Source organism: Triticum urartu, chromosome 3A, assembly GCF_056163025.1.
Source record: "Triticum urartu cultivar PI428250 chromosome 3A, HENAU_Tu73, whole genome shotgun sequence".
In the NCBI taxonomy this organism is placed as follows: Eukaryota; Viridiplantae; Streptophyta; class Magnoliopsida; order Poales; family Poaceae; genus Triticum; species Triticum urartu.
The window spans coordinates 317,684,896-317,691,934 of NC_141875.1; positions in this window are offsets into that span (position 1 = coordinate 317,684,896).

The window sequence follows — 7,039 nt, forward strand, 5'->3', positions numbered from 1 at the left end:
GCCTTGAACCTTGGGCTCTCCATGGTTTCCTCGGGTGTACCTGAGTATGCACAAGGTCCGCACTTGAAGTAGCATCCATGTCTTACATGCGGAAAGGGAAGATTCGGAGAGGAGCGAGTTCACCTTAGGTCCAATGGCGTATGCTCGAGTGTACATGGGGATGATCATAGGATGCTCCGCATCATATCCCCTCCCTTGGGAAAGATCCGACATCGGATCGAAAACCTCATCACCATGGAAACGGTTGTCGTGGACGGACTTTTAGTTGGACAAAGTGGAAGACATGGCGCAATCCAAGTACTCCAAGGTGTCTCTGGAGTGGTACACATGCAAAAAGAGCAAACACAAATGGCACTTGGAAATACAATGGTTAGTGCACACAAGGTTTCCATCAAGGAAATATGAGTCCGTGAGGCAAGATTGTTCGTGACAAAGCACATGAAGCTTAGCAAGATGATATGGAAGGAGATGTAAAGCATTCATGGGAGCAAAAGCATTCATTGTGCACACAAATGTATTGTGAATGTGATCAATGCAACCACGGTGAAAAATGATGTCATAGTGAGGCGGTTTATCAATAGCATGAATATGGCAATGGATGGGCAATATGATTATGTTATCATGCAATTGATGGTAGGCAATATGATCATTATGTATGAGTATGCCACAAAGAAAGATCACAACAAATTCGCTAAGAAAGTGCACAAGCTCATATATCATGGATGACATGGAAATAGAGGAAACAAGGCAGTCATAATGTGGGTCAATCCATGCATAAGACGCAAATTTTTCATGTGTATGATATGTCCATTGAGCATGACATGTGTGAGCACAATCAACAAATATGGAGGTGTTGGAGTACCAATGCTCGAAGTCATGGCATGAGTGGAGGTTCAAAGGTGCATCCAATAAGTCCGAGCGCTCCTCAATGTGATGGTCCATAGAGCCAATCTTCAATGTCCCTCCTCCATTTTGCGAGATGTATCATGTAGACAACAAGAAGGAAACAACAATGAAAGAGTGACCCATCCAATATGTGTATTTGAGAATGGCTCAAAGGGAATGAGTTCACCTTTATGAGGATGTCAAAAATGTTGGTGTCGTGCATCATGTACGCCTTCACATGACCATTGTGTTTCATGACGGTGCCACATTGTGAATCCTTCAAAATCAAAGAACATGACAAACACTCGGAAAAACAAATGAGGTTAGTGCAAATGCAACACCTATCATTTGAATGGTGAGATACCCAACAAGTGTTTTCATCATTCTTATCATAAGCAAGGGCAAGATGTGGCATGGTATGAAAGAATAAGATGCGACTACAACCAAAGACAATAGGCTCAAGTAAACAAGCATGCATCACAAGTAATATGTCCAAGTCTCCACGATCAATAAGCATAGATGCAACAATCGGAGGCAAGCGACAATGAAGAAGATATATCATGTGAGAGGCATGAACATAAATGTCATCAACCCAAGAATACGAGTAATAGTGGAACATGGGTGATGCGACAAAGCAAGCAATCATAGTGATTAAGTCAAGCAAGCTAGTAGTGCAAAGATGCAACATACTAGAAAACATCATGTCAAGCATGTCATGGGTGCAAATAGTGTGCATGACTAATTCACATGACATATCACAAGCATGAAAGCAAGATATGAGCAAAATAGGTTCATAGTGTTGGCAAGAAGTCATGTGTAAATAGCAATGGAACATCATGACTCGCCCAACACAACAAGCATCAATAGCATGAGGCACATGGTAAACATGGCAATAGCAACAAGGATCTCCACCAAGCATGCAAACACACATATGAGTGGTAAAATGGTGAATCATGGGTAGATGCAAGCAAGGGTCACAATTGCATGGAAAAATCATGTAAAAAGGCATAACAGACAAAGTGAGCATGATAAAATGGGCATAAGATGACAAGTGGTAAATAGCCCCTAGCCGTGTGAGATCCAAGTAGAAGAGATGCGCGTACTCCTTGCGCGAAGGGAATGGTGGTAAGGATAGTCCACGGAATCCCAAATCATCATTGCTCTCAATAGCTTGTTTCATCAACTCTTGGGATTCAGAGGTTGACGAGTATATGTGAGTACCTACACAAAACAAAGACAAAGGAAAATTTGTGTGTGCGTGGTATATGTACACATCATCCATCATGATGCATACATGCTTGTGGTGGTTAGCACCAAATATCCAATGCTCAAATAAATGAGATGTGTGATATAGAAACATGTCATCCATCATGAGAGGTTTGTTGTTATGTATAGCATAATGGAGACTCAAATTGTGTAATGCATCACGAGAAATATGTAGAGCATTTTTATTCATGGAATGCATATAGTGCACGCAATTATGGGAATCATGCAAAGGATAGGATGTATCAAAATCTCGTAATATGTATGAGGAAACTATGGGGGTCTCCTCATGAGCATTAGTGGAAACATCACATGGAGAATATTGACAACATTCAAACCAATGCATATCCAAAGCAATGTGTTCATGGCATGACATAGTAGATGAATTGCACAATCATGTAAAGGAAGCATGGCAATATCATCACATGAAAAACAAAAGCCAATGACCATCATCTTGCCATCTATGCAAGTGAAAATGAGATTTATTTTAATGTGGCATGCATAGCTACTATGTTGAGATTGAAATGATGCAATATGGGAGATCTCACTCATAGCATATGACAAGTTCAATGGATTGTCAAACATGATGTGACCGATAGAATTTTCACATGATATCCTATGGAGCATAGCATCACAACTAGGCAAATAAACATGCTCATCATCATATTTATCATAAATAGGTAAGTCATGACAGGAAGAAATCGCACTAGCATGAAGCATGGGAATAGGCAGATCAACATCATGCAAGCAATCATTCGTGAGATAGTCTACTAGTGGGACAAGAGAAGCACCATCACCTATGTTACCTTTAGAGCATCGCTCATGTGTTGTAGGTGAGGTTGCAACTTGATGGTATCATGTGGGGGGTGTTGTAACACCCACGATGCGGCTATATCTCCCACGTGTCGGAGCACGACTTAGAGGCATAACCGCATTGTAAGCAATGTCGCAAGTGGGGTAATTTTCACACAACCCATGTACTGAATAAGAAAAGAGGTACATAGTTGGCTTACAACCGCCATGTCACACAATGCATAAATATAACATTACATTCATCCGGATACAATCAAGGTCCGACTACGGAACAAAAATAAAGACAACCCCAAATGCAACAATGTCCCCAATCGACCCAACTGGGCTAAATGTAGTATCGTCCCGAGTCCTCATTGAACTCCCACTTGAGCTCAGTTGAATCTGCTGGAATGGTATCCGACTAGAGGGGGGGTGAATAGGCGATTTTTATAAAATTCTTCATTGAGGAATTTGCCGGTGAGGAAATTCCTTAGAGAAGAACTACTAGCAGCGGAATAAGTACTCAAAAGTAAACATAGCAGAACACAAGCATAGTCATCATGATGAAATGAAGACAAGCACAGAGTACTGAAAGCGTAATCATAGGATAACACATGATGAAGACAAACACACTAAAAAATTGAACTGAGGAATTTGAGAAAGTCTTCAGTCAAAGTCTTCAAACACAAATATGAACAAGCACACAACACGGTTATGAGGAAATGAAAGAGTTGAGGAAATAGAACCAGTAAGCTTGGTGAAGACAATGATTTGGTAGACCAGTTCCAACTGTTGTCTCAGTTGTACATCTGGTTGGAGCGGCTGAGTATTTAAACTCGAGGACACACAGTCCCGGACACCCAGTCCTCAACATGCAGCTCAGGACACCCAGTCCTCACCTTATTCTCCTTGAACTAAGGTCACACAGACCTCGTCCAATCACTCGTGGTAAGTCTTCAGGTGACTTCCGAACCTTCACAAACTTGGTCACTCGGCGATCCACAATTCCTATTGGATGCTCTAGACCATGACGCCTAACCGTCTAGAAGAAGCACAGTCTTCAAAGGTGACAAGTGTCAGATCCACGCAGAATCAATCTCTTCAGTGATGCTCAATCACTTGGGGTTTGTAGGTGTTTGGGTTTGGGTTTTTCCTCACTTGATGATTTTTGCTCAAAGTCCTCGGAGGATGGGTTGCTCTCAAATGACAAGTGTCAGTTTCTCTCGGAGCAGCCAACCAGCTAGTGGTTGTAGGGGGCGGCTATTTATAGCCTAGGGGGCAGCCCGACATGATAAGACATAAATGCCCTTCAATGATATGACCGTTAGGTGGATAGATATGTTGGGACAGCCGGCGCATAGCATAGCAACGGTCGGAATTTTGAGTAGCAAAATCCTCAGGGCTATCATGTTCCTCACTGTGTAGGAAATCTGCACTGGCGAATTCCTAACTCCTCGGTCAGAACAAATTCCTCAGTGACCAGAAGAACTTCGTCTCTGTCACTAAAGAATATGACTGAACTGTATGAGATTCCCAATGGCTTCACTCGAAGGGATTGGTAGGTGTAGGATTTTGAGTTGAGCATCACATGGAAATTTTTCCTTAGTATTTCCTCAAGCCCCTTTAACAGTACGGTGTTTCCTATGACTCAAGAAAGAGAAAATGAAACTACAAAAACAAAAGTCTTCGCCCTTCATGTTCCTCGAACGAATACCAAGTCTTCACGGTCACACCAATTTCTTCACTTTCAAAGTCTTCAGAAAATCTTCAGAAATCCAAAGTCTTCAGTCGAAGAACTTCATTTTTAGGGGTCAACTTTCTCTGTAAATATCAAACTCCTCATAGACTTATAGACATGTGTACACTCACAAACGCATTAGTTCCTTAACCTATAAGTCTTCAATACACCAAAATCACTAAGGGGCACTAGATGCACTTACAGGAAAGATAGATCTACTCAAGACACAACGAATCCATGGATGAAAATCAACAAAACATCATCAAACCAACAAATCACAAAATAATTTGGGGGCTATTTTTTGGTCGGGATTTTCGAATTTAGGACGAAATCAACAAAACTAGGCTAGAAAACGAAGAGGGGAGGCTCCGAAATCGTGATCAACGTGGCTCATGATACCAAGATGATGTAGGGTCGAACCCTAGATGGCCGATCTTTCACGAAAGGAGCGGAACCAGCGAAGAACATGAAGAACACGAGGGGAAATGTGAGAGAATCACTCAAATCAACAAGAACGATCACACATGTGCTAGATCCTCGAAACACAAAGACAGATACACGATCTAAAGTCAACAAAGGACGATACAAGAGGTAACCGGTTCTTCTCCGTGATGAGGTCTTGATGGTCTTCTCCGTGAGGAGGTCTTGAATCCAACGTGGATCTTCTCTGTAGAGGGGTCGCGATCTCTCTCGGGAGTAGATCCGATGTGGATGAGCGAGGCTCTATGTCTAATATGAGCCATCACAACGCTAACCCTAAAATGTAGGTGGAGGGGGAGTATATATAGTCTAAGGGGCGAAGGGGTACATGGGCCTTGACCCAGATGCGCTGCATGCAGGCAGGGGGCCGGATGTCTGGGCTTTCCTGAGACGTCGGATGTGCGGGTGATGGGGCCGGATGTCTGGGATGGTGGGGTCCATCTTCTATGATGGGGCGTTGGATTTCCGGGCGCTGGGCCGGATGTCCGGCGGCTCGTGACGAGCCGGATGTCCGGGCCCGAGGCCGAATGTCTGGGCTAACTTGGCCGACTCTGGTGCTCTCTGGATAGAAGGGAGCTGGATTTCCGAGCGTTGGGCCGGATGTACGGCTACTATAGCAGCACCCTCTTCTTCCTTCTCGTTCCTTCGCTCCCGCGCACACCTGGCCTTGGTCCTTGGGCTCTCCATGGTTTCCTCGAGTGTACCTGAGTATGCACAAGGTCCGTGCTTGAAGTAGCATCCATGTCTTACATGCAGAAAGGGAATATTGGGAAAGGAGCGAGTTCACCTTAGGTCCAATGGCCTATGCTTGAGTGTACATGGGGATGATCGTAGGATGCTCCGCATCGCTGCGTCCTCAGGTCCCGGCCCTCGAGCGATCTCAGCCGCCGCTGGTATGCCAGGTCGCGGTGTCATGGTCAAGGCCAGGGGGTGAGGGCTGGAGAGCCAGTAAGAGCTCCTGAGTCGCGATGCTTAGGAGCCCCCCTTTGAACGCGCAAGCGAATTGCATGGGAGAAGAGGGAGCCCGCGGTACCGCCTGCTATTGTCCTCAGGAGGTTCCTGCAGGTTAGCGTGAGGAGGGACACGAATTGCCACTACGATTGCCGGTCTGCCACTGGGCGCGCCGCAAGAAGATGAAGGCACTGAGGGCCTGGTGAGGTGACGTGCACGGGGCGTGCCGCGAGTCAGAGCTCGACCACTCAAACTTGTCAGCGTGGCAGGGACGGACCCAAGCACAAGCATCATGCCAGCGTGAGTAGCTCCTGTTGCGGGACAAGCATGGGGTAGATCGACGATGCGGGTGGTCACGCTGTGTGACAATCAAGCAGGCGATAACCATAGATAGCTTATGCAAGGGACAAACTGGCTTAGATAAATGCAAGAATGATACATGCCACTGGGACAGACCCGAGCGGCCTGGGGATGATGCAGCCCGAGGGGCGCTCCCAGTGAGGTAAGCTAAAGATGCAAGAGGATACACGCCGCAGGGACTGACCCATGCGATCTGGGAATAATACAGCCCGAGGGGTGCTCCCAGCTGAATGAACTTGGAAAATGTCACCTGGTTTTGTTGTCGAAGGAGCGTTGGGGTAGCTGAAGGCGCGCGCTGAAGAAGTCGCTCCTCATGAGCCGCCAAGACCCTGAGCCTCGGGAGGCTCTGGGGCTCAGGTGGCTCCCTGAGGACCGTCTCCATCTCCGCCAGGACCTCGTAATGCCTGGCCTCCTGGGTTGCCAGGATGCTCCGTAGGTTGCGCTGGAAGGCGGCTGCCATGCTCGGCAGGCCAAACGGCATGCGAACGTAGCTGTCAGGTGGACCCTCGCACCGGCTAGCGCGTGAAGGCCAGAAGCGCTCTTGAGATGTGGCCCAGTTGAACCCTGGGA